At 40.5% G+C, this 17,364-nt stretch overlaps 1 protein-coding gene and 2 long non-coding RNA genes across 3 annotated transcripts in view; 2 read left to right on the top strand and 1 right to left on the bottom strand.

Annotated features, from left to right (window-relative positions):
* SPAM1 (sperm adhesion molecule 1) overlaps positions 1 to 16,950 on the bottom strand; it is a 28,471-nt gene extending 11,521 nt beyond the window's left edge. Inside the window, exons 1-2 of the mRNA XM_081534135.1 lie at positions 16,901 to 16,950; positions 4,305 to 4,467 (exon numbers count right to left, since the gene is read on the bottom strand). The gene's annotated coding sequence lies outside the window, so the exon portion shown is untranslated. The remainder of the gene's footprint in view (positions 1 to 4,304; positions 4,468 to 16,900) is intronic.
* On the top strand, positions 392 to 7,122 carry LOC145523583 (uncharacterized). Its single transcript, XR_014066731.1, has 2 exons — positions 392 to 650; positions 3,112 to 7,122. It is a non-coding gene; the product is annotated as an uncharacterized LOC145523583 (long non-coding RNA).
* LOC145523584 (uncharacterized) lies at positions 14,008 to 16,479 on the top strand. The gene is made up of 3 exons (XR_014066732.1): positions 14,008 to 14,100; positions 14,416 to 14,470; positions 16,376 to 16,479. It is a non-coding gene; the product is annotated as an uncharacterized LOC145523584 (long non-coding RNA).
* Positions 16,951 to 17,364: the final 414 nt, after the last annotated feature.

Below are 17,364 nucleotides of genomic sequence, written 5' to 3'. Positions count from 1 at the left end.
CCTTATAAACTTTCTTACTTAGGATCTAGAAAATCTTCACCTAAAGTAGCAATGGAGGAAACACTTACTCCTTTAAACTACCAATACAGATGCCTGAATGGCATTCCTCTGTCCATGGGATTCTCCAGGCAAGAATACTGGAGTGGGTAGCCATGCCCTTCTCCAGGCAATCTTCCCGACCCAGGGATCGAACGCACATCTCCTGAATTGCAGGTAGATTCTTGACTGCTGACCCACCAGGGAAGCCTTAGGAAGAGATCTACATGAATTTAATTTCTCCAAGCAAATAGACAGATAGTTGGGAGACTGCTGTGTTAATACATAGGTGAGAGAAAATAAAGGAAACAGAAACATTTTTAGGTCTAAAATACAAAGGCAAGATTGAGAAATCACAGATCAGAGGTTTCTGACTATAGTCTAAATGTAAATGGATTACATTTAGAGCAGAAACTTCGAGTTTCTCAACATTCACTTCTGAGACCCAGTTAAAGGAAATTGCCTAAGTCCAGAGCTTTATGAGTAGCAAAGAGCATATTTGGACTGGCTGGCATCTTCATTGTCATAAGCAATTCTTGTTAATAAGAATAAGTCATGATATTTTATAAGTAATGTGGCCAGAAATAGATAATAAACTTGATTCAATAAGAGAAGTGAATGACATTTGTGGCTGCCTTCCATCGACTCCTTTCCCTTTTCCTTTATTATCATCACTAGTATTCTTTATTATTCGTTCCTTCTCCTACTTTGTCTCAGGTTTGTCAGTATCTCCCACAGATTAAATTTGCAGAGACTGGAGACCCTCAAGGCTAAAGAAATTGCTAATTCTTAATCTGTGTATCCCCTGCAAGAAAAGTTGCTTCAGTCGTGTCCAACTCTTCGCAATGCTATGGACGGTATCCCACCAGGCTCCTCTGTCCATGGGATTCTCCAGAAAAGAATACTGGAGTGGGTTACCATTTCGTTCTCCAGGAGATCTTCCCGACCCAGGGATCAAACATCTCTTATATCTCCTGCATTGGCAGGTGGGTTCTTCACCTCTAGTGCCATCTGGGAAGCCCCTAGCAAGCACAATTAAATGCCAAACAACCTCCCAAACCTGGTGTGTGAGTCTTAAAAACAGCACATTATGGAACTTCTCATTTTTTTCACCAAAATCCATAACTCATTTTCCCTGTAAGCCTATGCAGTACAATTTTAAAAGACAATTTATTTTTGAAGCACCTTTAAAAGTTTTCCTCTAAGAAGTCTGTAGGTCATACACTGTTTGAATCTATTAGCTCTGCAGTGTTTAACCTACTGGGTGAGAAAAGGCAGCTCTTTGCCCAGTCAAAGAAAGACATGTATCTTTTGAGATGTTATTGTATGATGGGGGAAAAGGGGTTTTTGTGTGTGCCTTTACATGTGTGTATATGTTTGAATATGTGTGTTTGAATCCTAGAAACTCAAGTGCCTCCTAACCAAGAGGGTTAGCAATGATGGTAAATTAACATAAGAATGCTATGAATTTTGCTATTTGCATTTGAAATGAGTTTAAAAATGCAATGGTAGAACAAATTCTCATTTGCAATAATTTTGATGTGTTTTGTTAAATAGTGGCAAATTTTTGTAGTGTAATATAGATGTAGAATGAACTCAAGGCACCTGTCTCAAGGAAGTACAGCATTCACTGCAAAGGTAATCTCTCCTTACAAAATTAGTAAAAAGAATTAGATTTCACATTTTCAAAATGTAAAGCTATATATATTTGACATTTGTTAGCTAAAGGAAAATATTAATTTTCTGAATTCTGCTCCTTAAAATGGGAAGGGAGAGGAGAAAAAGAAGAGCCAAGTAAATAACAAAGTTCCTCAAGAGGAGTTCTGAAAATCTAACTGTATTTAATGACTGTAGTGGAACACAGAGATGTAATCTATACATGCTCACTTTATGTGATAAAAGTTTGTCCTATTGTGCCATGATAAAATCAGGGAGTAATATAGCTAAGAAGCCAGAAAACCAGAGTATGGTTAAACATGAAAATTCTAAATGTTGAAACTGTTAGCAAAGTTGTATTGTTACTTTGTAAAAGATATAAATATTTCAGCTTTGGGAAATGCTTGGTATGTCAATACCTAGGATAGTGTTTAATGGAAAATAAGAAAGCATCTCATCTTATCCATAGACAAAAATCTCTTTGGAAAGAATAAGAATCTGCTTATAAGGACTTCCTGTGTCCAGAATAACTTTGTAGAATCCAGTTCAGTTGCTCAGTCGTGTCCGACTCTTTGCATCCCACGAATCGCAGCACGGCAGGCCTTCCTGTATATCACCAACACTTGGAGTTTACCCAAACTCATGTCGATCGAGTCAGTGATGCCATCCAGCCATCTCATCCTCTGTCTTCCCCTTCTCCTCCTTCCCCTAATGCTTCCCAGCATCAGGGTCTTTTCCAATGCATCAACTCTTTGCATGAGGTGGCCAAAGTATTGGAGTTTCAGCTTCAACATCAGTCCTTCCAATGAACACCCAGGACTGATCTCCTTTAGGATGGACTGGTTGGATCTCCTTGCAGTCCAAGGGACTCTCAAGAGTCTTCTCCAACACCACAGTTCAAAAGCATCAATTCTTCGGTGCTCAGCTTTCTTCACCATCCAACTCTCACATCCATACGTGACTACTGGAAAAACCATAACCTTGACTAGACGAACCTTTGTTGGCAAAGTAGTGTCTCTGCTTTTTATTATTCTGTCTAGGTTGGTCATAACTTTCCTTCCAAGGAGTAAATGTCTTTTAATTTCATGGCTGCAGTCACCATCTGCAGTGATTTTGGAGCCCCAAAATACAAAGTCTGACACTGTTTCCACTGTTTCCCCATCTATTTCCCATGAAGTGATGGGACCAGATGCCATGATCTTAGTTTTCTGAATGTTGAGTTTTAAGACAGCTTTTTCACTCTCCTTTTTCACTTTCATCAAGAGGCTATTTACTTCCTCTTAAATTTCTGCCATAAGGGTGGTGTCATCTACATATCTGAGGTTATTGATATTTCTACCAGCAATCTTGATTCCAGCTTTTGCTTCTACCAGCCCAGTGTTTCTCATGATGTAATCTGCATATAAGTTAAATAAGCAGGGTGACAATATACAGCCTTGTCGTACTCCTTTTCCTATTTGGAACTAGTCTGTTGTTCCATGTCCAGTTCTAACTGTTGCTTCCTGACCTGCATACAAGTTTCTCAAGAGGCAGGTCAGGTGATCTGGTGTTCCCATCTCTTTCAGAATTTTCCACAGTTTATTGTGATCCACACAGTGAAAGGCTTTGGCGTAGTCAATAAAGCAGAAATAGATGTTTTTCTGAAACTCTCTTTCTTTTTCGATGATCCAGCGGATGTTGGCCATTTGATCTCTGGTTCCTCTGCCTTTTCTAAAACCAGCTCAAACATCTGGAAGTTCACGTTCACGTATTGCTGAAGCCTGGCTTGGATAATGTTAATTTTGAGCATTACTTTACTAGCATGTGAGATGAGTGCAATTGTGCAGTAGTTTGAGCATTCTTTGGCATTGCCTTTCCTACAATGCCAAAGATGGAATGAAAGCTGCCGTTTTCCACTTCTGTGGCCACTGATGAGTTTTCCAAATTTGTTGGCATATAGAGTGCAGCACTTTCACAGCATCATCTTTCAGGATTTGAAATAGCTCAACTGGAATTCCATCATCTCTACCAGCTTTGTTCATAGTAATGCTTTCTAAGGCCCACTTGACTTCACATTCCAGGATGTCTGGCTCTAGGTGAGTGATCACACCATCATGGTTATCTGGGTTGTGAAGATTTTTATACAGTTCTTCTGTGTATTCTTGCCACCTCTTCTTAATATCTTCTGCTTCTGTTAGGTCCATAGTAATTCTGTCCTTTATCGAGCCCATCTTTGCATGAAATGTTCCCTTCGTATCTCTTATTTTCTTGAAGAGATCTCTAGTCTTTCCCATTTGGTTGTTTTCCTCTATTTCTTTGCATTGATCGCTGAGGAAGCCTTTCTTATCTCTCCTTGCTATTCTTTGGAACTCTGCATTCAAATGGGGATATCTTTCCTTTCTCCTTTGCTTTTCCCTTCTCTTCTTTTCACAGATATTTGTAAGACCTCCTCAGACAGCCATTTTGCCTTTTTACATTTCTTTTCCATGGGGATGGTCTTGATCCCTGTCTCCCATACAATGTCACGAACCTCTGTCCATAGTTCATCAGGCACTCTGTCTATCAGATCTAGTCCCTTAAATCTATTTGTCACTTCCACTGTATAATCATAAGGGATTTGATTTAGGTCATACCTGAATGGTCTAGTGGTTTTCCCTACTTTCTTCAATTTACGTCTGAATTTGGCGATAAGGAGTTCATGATCTGAGCCACAGTCTGCTCCCGGTCTTGTTTTTGCTGACTGTATAGAGCTTCTCCATCTTTGGCTGCAAAGATGCCTCTGTACAATCCAGAGGCCTTGTGAAAGAAGTACATAATATACATTCAACTGTAGGATTAGTTTATTGTCAACTTTCTAAGCCACTAGTTGATACGCAATAGATACACACAGGAATTAGTTATTAAAGGAATGAACGACATACTTTGAATTTCAGTAAGCTCAAATCATGGCTTATGGTGACACTTTAAAATGAAGATGTTTAAGCAAGAACCAAAATGTATCATCCAGAAGCCAGAGAACTACCAAACAAAAACCAGAACAAGACATTTGTTTTTAAAGCAGTAAAAACAAATTTTACGAAGACAAACTACTGCAATAGGGGAAAAGAGACCTCAGTATACAACTGGGCTCAATTTCTGAATACAGCAAGGAATCTGAGAATTTATAACTGAGAAACAGAGGGCTGAGGGTGGTCAAGTGGGTAGAAAATCACTTAAGGAAACAGGGGTGAGGGGAGAGACTGGCTAAAGTCACCTGACAGGATTCTTGCTGAATGCAGGCCAGGTGGTCAGAGGTCACGTGGGGGATGGTGTCAGATGAGGAAGCTGCTACACGTCCAGGGGATCAGAGAAGGAGGATGGGGTTTGTGATAAACTGCCTTCAGAGGGTTCCTGGTAGAATTGGACTCTACAAGGAAGGCTACAGAAGAAGCCCAAGGTTTGAGGCAATGGCGAAAAGAGACCTCAGCGAGCCTGACATGTAGGGTCCAGTGGAGAATCTTTGTCAGCCCCTTTTGTGGATGCAGAGTGAGTTAATCAGTTAATGAGATGGATGACTTTGATATATCTGAAATTTCAGTAAACTCAAAATCATGGCTTGTGGTGACACTTTAAAATGACGATGTTCAAATAGAATAAAAAGTGTAGCATCCATAAGCCAGAATTCAAACATTACTCAGAAGACAAGTAATGTCTTCTGTAGCCAAGCATGACTTCCTGACACACCCAGATATGACTGAAATGCAGTAATTGAACAGTGGAATAAAGCCATGAAGAGTCTCTAAATCCTAGAGGCTAATTAGAAGCCCAGTAGCTTTCCCGGGGGTGCTCCTGTCAGATCCCAGGCTGAGTGCCATGACACCGGACTTGCAGTCATCCCACCAACATTCCATCACATAAATCTGGGACCAGGGCTGGTTCTTTTGTGGCTCCAGCGCCTCAGGTGCCTGGTACTGATGGGCAAAGGGGGCTTAGCAGGTTGGAGTTCAGGGCACACAGCCTGCCCCCAAAGATGCCAAAGCTGCATATTGATTATTTCTAATTAAAGTTACTTGGAAAGCAGCGCATATATGAATGCTTTGATCCTTCTCTGTCTCCCTGAATACAAGAAATCAATCTCCCCTGTGATGGCTGCTAATAGAGACATCTTTATCACTGGTGGCTCAGATGGTAAAGCGTGTGCCTGCAATGTGGGAGACCCAGGTTCGATCCCTGAGTTGGGAAGATCCTCTGGAGAAGAAAATGGCAACCCACTCGAGTATTCTTGCCTGGAAAATCCCATGGACAGAGAAGCCTGGTAGGGTACAGTCCAAGGGGTCGCAAAGAGTCAGACACGACTGAGCGACTTCACTTTCTTTCTTTTATCTCCAGAGATAATTCATTTCAGGTTTGAGAAGCCCATATAACACAAACCCTGTTCCTTCTCTAATTTACTACCCACGTCTAAACTTTCCTTAATTTTCTTATTAATTACAGCTCCAAACCTAAACTTCTTTGTCCTATCCAATGCTCCCAAGTTTATTCTTCTAAATGAAAGATATAAAAGCTGCCCACTTTTGATCACTAAGCATCATTTTATGATCTCTTCTGTACTTGAAATTAAATTAATTTTTCTCCTGTTAATCTATCTTGTGTCAATTTTATTACTTGTCCACACACAAAAACTGAAAAGGGGTAGCAAGGAATAGTTTCCCCTTCTGGACAATACCAGTCAAGTTCAAGTTCAGGAAGAATAATGAACACCTCCAATCTTACCAGTGCTTTGCACAATGAAATTCACAACAGTAAAATAGATATAATATGGGCTATGAGTTTGCACTTGCCTCCTATTAGCCATAAGCATTGTTTCTCCTCCCTTGATGAGTCAGATGACTTTTGGGTTTTATTTCTCTGAATTATCAAAATCCCAGTTACTAGATCTTCTACATATGGGATTATAGCAGAGGTCCAAATGGTCACTATAGTCTAACATAAACAGAAAACGTCTGTCTATTCATAAATTTCCTTTCTCCAAAGTCAAGAGGGACCCAATGGCATTAAATGTACGTGAGTGCATTTACTAAAGGTGAAGATAAATACTGTTAAAGAAAAAGATGAGCTCAGCTTCAAAAGACAATACAACAAACAGATGTTTTCATCATATCTGTTTAAGATATCTGAAGCCTACAGAGATATCAGGCTTCTACATGGAGCCCCCAGGATGCAGACTGAATTTTTTTCTTAGAATAGAGGACCGGTTCAAAAATGTTGTCAGAACTTTAAGTGATTTAACACCTATCACCCTAAAAAGCCACGTTCTGCAGTCCACCATAAGAATGCATAACCATGCTTTGCTTTTGTGAAAGCAAAACCGTGGCTAAAGTCTCAAGCAACTAGATGACTTCCCAGCAGGAATGTGTGACAATCCAGTCTAGGCCAACTTTTCAGCCAAGATGTAAACAAAAATAAAACAAATTTTTGAGTGTACATGAAAGTTCCTATTCCTTTGAAGGAGAAGTTTGGGGAGTTACAGGTTCTCACAGACAGAATTAATTCTATATGGGTATTCTATATGTCTTATTCCGGTGAGATCCTGGTGTGTACCTCTCATGTTAATCTTTCTTAGATTTTAAAAAATCTCTATTACAAGCCTAGGGATATAACTCTATATGACTGTTCCCACTATGCAGCCTTTCCAAATATTAACAGATCTGACTACTGAAGTGTTAATCTCTGATTGCCACCAAGGCTATTTTAAGTGTACCAAAGCGGTCAGAAAAATTGTACTTATTTCTTAGCACCAGCCACAGTTTCTGTTCAAATTTGAAATGTCTGCCTCCCTCACAAACTGTAAATTCACTATTATGTTCCAATTTCCAGTACTGTGCCTGTCATGTAGTAGGAGGTCCCTCAGTACTTAACTGAGTGGGTGAATAAGTGAATCTATCTGTCTGTTAATCCTTTTATCAAGTTATTTTTTTCCTTTCCCTAAGTTTCACTGCATCAGTTTTACTGTCCTACCATTCTCCCTGGCTTCCCTGGCGGCTCCGTCAGTAAAGAATTCACCTGCAATGCAGGAGACCTGGATTGGGAAGATCCCCTGGAGGAAGGCATGGCAATCCACTCCAGTAATCTCCAAGCCTGGAGAATCCCTGTGGACAGAGGAGCCTGGTGGGCTACAGGCCATGGGGGTCACTTAGAATCAGACACGACTGAGCAACCAAGCACAGCACAGCACATTCTCCCAAAGGCAAGTTATCTATTAGATAATATTCAGTGTATCTACAGCCACTATGGAGAGCAGTATGGAGATCCTTAAAAAAATTACTTGGGAAAGGAGTAGGTCCAGGCTGTATATTGTCACCTTGCTTATTTAAATTTTATGGAGAGTACATCATGCAAAATGTCAGGCTGGATGAAGCACAAGATTGCTGAGAGAAATATCAATAACCTCAGATATGCAGATGACACCACCCTTATGGAAGAAAGTGAAGAAGAACTAAGAGCCTCTTGATGAAAGTGAAAGAGGAGAGTGGAAAAGTTGGCTTAAAGCTCAACACTCAAAAAAATAAGATCATGACATCCAGTACCATCACTTCATGGCAAATAGATGGGGAAACAATGGAAATAGTGACAGACTTTATTTTCTTGGCTCTAAAATCACTGCAGTTGGTGAGTGCAGGCATTAAATTAAAAGATGCTTTCTCCTTGGAAGAAAAGCTATGAGAAACCTAGTTCAGTTCAGTTCAGTCGCTCAGTCGTGTCCGACTCTTTGCGACCCCATGAACTGCAGCACGCCAGGCCTCTCTGTCCATCACCAACTCCCGGAGTCTACCCAAACCCATGTTCATCGAGTCGGTGATGCCATCCAACCATCTCATCCTCTGTCGTCCCCTTCACCTCCCGCCCCGAATCCTACCCAGCATTAGGGTCTTTTCCAATGAGTCAACCCTTCGCATGAGGTGGCCAAAGTATCGGAGTTTCAGCTTCAACATCAGACCTTCCAATGAACACCCAGGATTGATCTCTTTTAGGATGGATTGATTGGATCTCCTTGCAGTCCAAGGGACTCTCAAGAGTCTTCTCCAACACCACAGTTCAAAAACATCAATTCTGCGGTGCTCAGTTTTCTTCACAGTCCAACTCTCACATCCATACATGACCACTGGAAAAACCATAGCCTTGACTAGACGGAATTTTGTTGGCAGAGTAATGTCTCTGCTTTTCAATATGCTATCTAGGTTGGCCATAACCTTCCTTCCAAGGAGTAAGCGTCTTTTAATTTCATGGCTGCAGTCACCATCAGCAGTGTTTCTGGAGCCCCAGAAAATAAAGTCTGACACTGTTTCCACTGTTTCCCCATCTATTTCCCATGGAGTGATGGGACCAGATGCCATGATCTTAGTTTTCTGAACGTTGAGCTTTAAGCCAACTTTTTCACTCTCCTCTTTCACCTTCATCAAGAGGCTCTTTAGTTCTTCTTCACTCTCTGCCATAAGGGTGGTGTCATCTGCATATATGAGGTTATTGATATTTCTGCCGGCAATCTTGATTCCAGATTGTGTTTCTTCCAGCCCAGCGTTTCTCATGATGTACTCTGCATAGAAGTTAAATAAGCAGGGTGACAATATACAGCCTTGACGTACTCCTTTTCCTATTTGGAACCAGTCTGTTGTTCCATGTCCAGTTCTAACTGTTGCTTCCTGACCTTCATACAGGTTTCTCAAGAGATAGGTCAGATGGTCTGGTATTCCCATCTCTTTCAGAATTTTCCGCAGTTTATTGTGATCCACACAGTCAAAGGCTTTGGCATAGTCAATAAAGCAGAAATAGATGTTTTTCTGGAACTCTCTTGCTTTTTCGATGATCCAGCGGATATTGGCAATTTGATCTCTGGTTCCTCTGCCTTTTCTAAATCCAGCTTGATCATCTGGAAGTTCACGGTTCACGTATTGCTGAAGCCTGGCTTGGAGAATTTTGAGCATTACTTTACTAGCATGTGAGATGAGTGCAATTGTGCGGTAGTTTGAGCATTCTTTGGCATTGCCTTTCTTTGCGATTGGAATGAAAACTGACCTTTTCCTGTGGCCACTGCTGAGTTTTCCAAATTTGCTGGCATATCGAGTGTAGCACTTTCACAGCATCAGCTTTTAGGATTTGAAATAGCTCAACTGGAATTCCATCACCTCCACTAGCTCTGTTCGTAGTGATGCTTTCTAAGGCCCACTTGACTTCACATTCCAGGATGTCTGGCTCTAGGTGAGTGATCACACCATCGTGATTATCTCGGTCATGAAGATCTTTTTTGTACAGTTCTTCTGTGTATTCTTGCCACCTCTTCTTAATATCTTCTGCTTCTGTTAGGTCCATACCATTTCTGTCCTTTATAGAGCCCATCTTTACACGAAATGTTCCTTTGGTATCTCTAATTTTCTTGAAGAGATCTCTAGTCTTTCCCAATCTGTTGTTTTCCTCTATTTCTTTGCACTGATCGCTGAGGAAGGCTTTCTTATGTCTCCTTGCTATTCTTTGGAACTCTACATTCAGATGGGAATATCTTTCCTTTTCTCCTTCGCTTTTTGCTTCTCTTCTCTTCCCAGCTATCTGTAAGGCCTCCTCAGACAGCCATTTTGCTTTTTTGCATTTCTTTTCCATGGGGATTCCCTGTCTCCTGTACAATGTCACGAACCTCTGTCCATAGTTCATCAGGCACTCTGTCTATCAGGTCTAGTCCCTTAAATCTATTTGTCACTTCCACGGTATACTCATAAGGGATTTGATCTAGGTCATACCTGAATGGTCTAGTGGTTTTCCCTACTTTCTTCAATTTAAGTCTGAATTTGGCAATAAGCAGTTCATGATCCAAGCCACAGTCTTCTCCTGGTCTTGTTTTTGCTGACTGTATAGAGCTTCTCCATCTTTGGCTGCAAAGAATACAATCAATCTGATTTTGGTGTTGACCATCTGGTGATGTCGATGTGTAGAGTCTTCTTTTGTGTTTTTGGAATAGGTGTTTGCTATTAGCAGTGCGTTCTCGTGGCAAAACTCTATTAGCCTTTGCCCTGCTTCATTCTGTACTCCAAGGCCAAACTTGCCTGTTACACCAGGTGTTTCTTGACTTCCTACTTTTGCATTCCAGTCCCCTATAATGAAAAGGACCTCTGTTTTGGGTGTTAGTTCTAGAAGGTCTTGTAGGTCTTCATAGAACCGTTCAACTTCAGCTTCTTCGGCATTACTGGTCGGGGCATAGACTTGGATTACCGTGATATTGAATGGTTTGTCTTGGAAACGAACAGAGATCATTCTGTCGTTTTTGAGATTGCATCCAAGTACTGCATTTTGGACTCTTTTGTTGACCATGATGGCTACTCCATTTCTTCTAAGGGATTCTTGCCCACAGTAGTAGATATAATGGTCATCTGAGTCAAATTCACCCATTCCAGTCCATCTTAGTTCGCTGATTCCTAGAATGTCGACGTTCACTCTTGCCATCTCCTGTTTGACCACTTCCAATTTGCCTTGATTCATGGACCTAACATTCCAGGTTCGTATGCAATATTGCTCTTTACAGCATCGGACTTTGCGTCTATCACCAGTCATATCCACAGTTGGGTATCGTTTTTGCTTTGGCTCCATGCCATCATTCTTTCTGGAGTTATTTCTCCACTGATCTCCATTAGCATATTGGGCACCTACTGACCTGGGGAGTTCATCTTTCAGTGTCCTATCCTTTTGTCTTTTCATACTATTCAAGGGGTTCTCAAGGCAAGAATACTGAAGTGGTTTACCATGCCCTTCTCCAGTGGACCACAATCTGTCAAACCTCTCCACCATGACCCATCCGTCTTGGGTGGCCCCACACAGCATGGCTTAGTTCCATTGAGATAGACAAGACTGTGGTCCGTGTGATCAGATTAGAGAAACCTAGACAGCGTATTAAAAAGTGAAGACATTATTTTGCAGACCAAAGTCTCTAGTCAAAGCTATGGTTTTTCCAATAGTCACGTATGGATGTGAGAGTTGGGCCAGAAGAAAGTTAAGTGCTGAAGAATTGATACTTTTGAATTGTGGTGTTGCAAAAGACTCTTGAAAGTCCCTTGGACTGCAAGGAGATCCAACCAGTCCATCCGAAAGGAAATCAGTCCGGAATATTCATCGAAAAGACTGATGCTGAAGCTGAAGCTCCAGTACTTTGGCCATCTAATGTGAAGAACTGACTCATTGGAAAAGACCATGATGCTAGGAAAGATTGAAGGCAGGAGAAGGGGAAGGCAGAGGATGAGATGGTTGGATTGCATCACTGACTGATGGACATGAGTTGAGCAAGCTCCAGGAGTTGGCGATGGACAGGGAAGCCTGGCATGCTGCAGTCCATGGGGTCGCAAAGAGTTGGACATGACTGAACTGAAGTGAACTGATGACACAGAAATCCCACTACTTGGCATATAAGCCTGAGAAAACCATAATTGAAAAAGACACATGTATCCCAATGTTCACAGCAGTACTGTTTGCAATAGCTAGGGCATGGAAGCACTCTAGGTGTCCATCGACAGATGAATGGATAAAGAAGATATGTATATACAGTGAAATATTACTCAGCCTTACAAACAATGAATTTGAGTGAGTTCTAATGAGGTGGATGAACCTAGAGTGTATTCCAAGTGAAGTAAGCCAGAGAAAAACAAATATCATATATATATATGGAAATTAGAAAAATGATATTTATGAAGCTATTTGCATGGAAGGAATGGAGACGCAGATGTTGAGAATGGACTTGTGGACACAGTGGGGAAAGGAGAGAGTGGGGTGTATGGAGAAAGTAGCATCAACATATATACACTATCGGGTGTAAGATGGATAGCTGGTGAGTTGTTATATAACGCAGGGAGCCCAACCTGACTCTCTGTGGTGACCTACAGAGATGGGATGGAGGGAGAAAAGGGAGGCTTAAGAGCAAGGTGATATATGTGTAATTATGGCTAATTTCCTTATTGTATGGCAGAAACCAATGCAACATTGTAAAGCAATTATCCTCCAATTAAAAGATAAATTAAGCTCAATTTGTCATATATATTAAACATTAACAAGATAAAGAGTTGAGGATGTGACAAATTATCATTTGTAAGTAACAGTAGCTACATTTTATCTTGTTACATGGAAAATAAAATGTATCTTGCTGCTGCTGCTGCTAAGTCGCTTCAGTCATGTCTGACTCTGTGCGACCCCATCCCTGAGGTTACAATTAGCAGGGCCTTTAAATGTAATCTTACTCTTTCAGAAATGCTCCAGATTGCCACCATTATCTCTAGTTAGTGATGTGATATACTCCAAGATTAGAATACATCATACAGATCAGCAGTAGAAATATTTATTGGTGTTTTCCTTTACAAAGACTTTTTTCTCTCTACTTCTTACATTTACTTTAACATTTCTTTCTGTCTTAACCAAGTCTTCCACTTGTCAATGGTGAAGGCTGGTGACTTCAAAGATTAAGGCATCTAGATCCAGAAAAAGATTGAGCATTTATTTCCATTTATAGCTTTATTATCCAATGACTGGATAGTTTAAATGATTCAATTTTTAGGTATCACTCAACTCTTTAAAAATACATTGGTATGGGACTTCCTTGGTGGTCCAGTAGCTAAGAATCCACCTTGCAATGCAGTAGACGTGAGTTCAGTCCCTGGTTGGGGAACTAAAATTCCACATGCTGAGCAGCAATTAAGTCTACAAGCTTCAGCTAAGACCCAAGGCAGCCAAATAAATACCATTATATACATATATATACACATATATACATATATATATATGTATATATATATATATATATATACTGGTAATACTAACTCCCAGGTTGCAGGAATGATGTGTGAAATGATACCTATGAAGTATTCTTCACTAGAAGCTCTGTATATCTGAAGTGTAGTGTTATTTCCTCTGTCTTACCTATATTATTCAATCTTGCTTATCATGGCTCATTTGAATTTACCTCCAAACTGTAAGAAAGATAGCTGTAACTAGTTTAGAGAGAATTGTTTTTGACTTATGTGGTGGTTTAGTCACTAAGTCGTGTCCGACTCTTGCAACGCCATGGACTAGAGCCCTCCAGGTTCCTCTGTCCATGGGATTCTCCAGGCAAGAATACTGGAGTGGGTTGCCATTTCCTTTTGACTTATAGGAGACCATAAAAGCCAATATATGTAGTTAGATTAAGGATATCTCTAGAAAAAATTAGGAATTGAAAATCTCTAGTCCAAGAACACCAAAGGAATGTTTACCATAGCTACTGAGACTGTTAGACAATACAGAGAATTTTGAGGGTAGTAGCAATAATCTATTGTTCAGTCATCATGTCGTGTCAGACTCTTCATGACCCCATGGACTGCAGCATGCCAGGCTTCCCTGTCCCTCACCACCTCCTGGAGTTTGCCCAAGTTCATGTCCATTGAATCGGTGATGCCATCCAACCATCTCATCCTCTGTTGCCCTCTCCTCCTTCTGCCATCAGTCTTTCCCAACATCTGGGTCTTTTCCCTCAGTCAGATGTTCGCATCATGTGGCCAAAGTATTGGAGCTTCAGCTTCAGCATCAGTCCTTCCAAAGAGTATTCAGCATTGATTTCCTGTAACATTGACTGCAGTGATCTAAGTCTCCTTTAAAGAATGTGGTTAATGAAAAAGGAAGAGTCATACCTAGCAAAATTCACTTCAAATTGTAGAAATTCAGTAAAAGTTGCATTTACAATTTCTCTTTTCTCTCCACCTGTAGATTGTGAGACTGCTGATCGTTTGCCTCAACGAAGATCACAGACTACCAGTTGAAGGTAATACAAGAGCTCACTCAGTGCTTCCATAGGAGCACAGCTAATCTCTGCACTGAGATGGTCGCTGGTCAAAATCTACTCATAGAGCATTTCAGAGCAGAAACTAAATCACCTAAGTAGTCTGTGCATTTTAGGCACAAATGCAGGGTAACTGTGAACATGATTATCTAAGAAAGTGATGTTGAGTAGGCTTATCCCTAACATTTTCCCCCCAAATTGTAGGTCACAAACTATCAGTGGACCTTGGAATTGATTTAATTGGTTGGAATGAGCATTTAAAGAAAATAAGTGAAATAGACAATAATAGAGTGGAATACAATAAGATAGAATACAATGGGACAGAATAGGAAACACAGAAAGTACTACACCCCCATACAGTAAGCACGAGTATGAATTTACAAACCTTTGCTATATATATTATACATGTGTGCACAGGGTCACAGTGTAAGATGTATTTTTTACTGTGGAATGGATCAAACCACTTTGATACTCAAAAGCTTTCACTCTGACACACCTGGATACTGCATCCACAGTGCAGCTGTTTTCTAATTGTGTGGTCTTGGGGAAGTTATTAATTCTCTTTAACCTCTTCAGCAACCACAACAGAATTCTGAGCTGTCTCAGGGCTCTTTCATGTCTGTAAATGAATAAACTACTGGACTAAGCAACTTAGTTTTCTATGTGAGGACCAGCAGGCCTGGAATCTGGCTTCTCAACTTGGGAGCAATGCGACTTTGCCCAAACTATTTAACTTCACTACACTTTAGTTTTTCTTGTCTTTAATTTTTTTTTCCAACTAAAAAAATGTGGGTATTGATAGCAGCACTCTCACAGATCTGTTGTGAAATTTTCATTAGGTACAGTGCACTGACCACTTAACACAAAGCCCGTGAAGGGTTCAGAGCATGCCACCCCAAATGTGCCACCTTCCCATATTATTGTGATTATTTTGAGCTGAAGGTGATATAGCAACAGCAAATACAGACAGTTTCTCCAACCTTCCCCTTTCTTCCTGAAGATTTCTCATGAGAAATGTGTACTCTATACCAGGAAGCAGAGAACATCATATAACCAGAGGAAGGTAGTCGATGCCAAAATGGATTGGCACAAACCTATGAAAATGACCCTTATCTTCCAGTAGTTTCCCTCAGATATTTCTTTGTCACAATTTACTGCTCATCAAAGCTCTTTCTCTTTGTCTTTGTCACTCCTTTATAAATTATCATTCTCTGTTGAAAAGATCTTTAAACTCTTGATCCTAACTTCTCCTTTGGGTCTCCCTTTTTGCTATGAAAGCTTCCATGTGCATGTAAAAAATATTCAATAAAGTTTGTATGCTTTTCTCCTGTTAATCTGGTTTTTGCCAGTTGAATTCTCAGGCCCCAGTTACAGAACCTATGAGGATAAAGTTCCTTTTCCACTATTACACCAGACACATAGTACATACCAAATAAATGGAAGGTGTTCCTGTTGTCATTATTAATAAAATCATGTCATGTCTACACCCTCTTCTATATGAAAGGAAAGAAGAACATAAAAGAAATGGAAACCCAAAGACCATTTAATGATTCACAGACCTGCTGACATTAAAACTTCCCTAGGAAACCCCTCCCCTCTCCCCTCAAGTTTTTAATGTAAATGTGTGACCCATAGGCAGTTGTCTTGGTGGAAATGAAATACTAAGCACAGTGATAGTACAGAGAAGCCAGGTCTAATGGTGGCACTGTGCCTCAGTTTACCACCACACTGTGTGCCCTGAGAGGGAGCCTGCATGAGGTCTCCATGGATTCTGAGGTCTCCGTGTGCTTTATCAGCACGTCAGACTAACTCAAGCCTTCGTGTGTGCTGTATGTTGCATTAATTTGTCTTCCTCTCTTTTTTATTTGTTTGCCTCTTTGCAACCAGTGGAAAAGTCTACTAAGTATGACTGGAATGTTTCTCTGACCTGTCAAATATGACTTCTTTTCAGTCTTTTAAATTGGATTATATAACAGGCAAGTGGCATATAAGTAAGTCACATTTTAAAACAAATAGTAGCAGAACAAATTATTAGTATAGATTCCAGATCTTTTTACAACGTTAGGTTTTTAAATATTAGTATGGCCAAAAAGGCTCCTATTTCACAAAAGAGAAGGAAGAGTAGTTACCAAAAGCCAAAGAAGCAATACTTAACAGGAGTATTTCTTAGGGTCAAACCTACTTTGGCCATTAGCAGGTTTCTTACATCTACACAATAGGAGTCATCATTAATAACCATTATTATTGATGTTATCAAAATAAATAATACACCTAGCATGTCACATATATACCAAAACACATGACAGGTGCTACCAAAAAGAAAAGCCTGCTAGTGGCATTACAAAGATGCATGAATAGTCCCTGTCATCTCGGCCGCTCTCCACTATTCCATCAAAAACTGAGCACATTTACCCTTGTGGATGAGCACAGCAGTCAGTGCTGTCTGTCTCCTCACCAAGAGCAGAGGTAAGCAGGAGTCCCCTGTGATTCCCACCTGAGACCAGAGAATTAGGAACACGGAGCTATTGTGACAGGCGACTAAGAATCTGGCCAGTTTATGACAGGATAGGAGTGTCCTTGAGGTCCATCAACTGGGAGAAGGCACGGGGAAGACAGAACTCTGAGAAGACAGGGAAAGCAGCCATGGAAATATCCAGAAATATTCATTAGGATGGTAGGCTGTTCCTCCTACCATTCTAATGTAGGATTAGAATTTTTGAAGAGTTTGAACCTAGTATGAGATTGGGGGATGGACCAACTGTGAGTTTGAGGGATGGGGATAAGAGCTTCATAAGACCTACTGTTCTTGCAACAAAAACAACAACAAAAAGCCAGAATAGATGGATAATAAAATAACTTTGAAGATTTAAAAAGAA

This window comes from Giraffa tippelskirchi, chromosome 10 (assembly GCF_054371585.1).
Source record: "Giraffa tippelskirchi isolate mGirTip1 chromosome 10, T2T-mGirTip1v1.2.pri, whole genome shotgun sequence".
Classification (NCBI taxonomy): Eukaryota; Metazoa; Chordata; class Mammalia; order Artiodactyla; family Giraffidae; genus Giraffa; species Giraffa tippelskirchi.
Note: the sequence above shows the minus strand (reverse complement) of the source record. Positions and strands in the feature narration are given on the sequence as shown.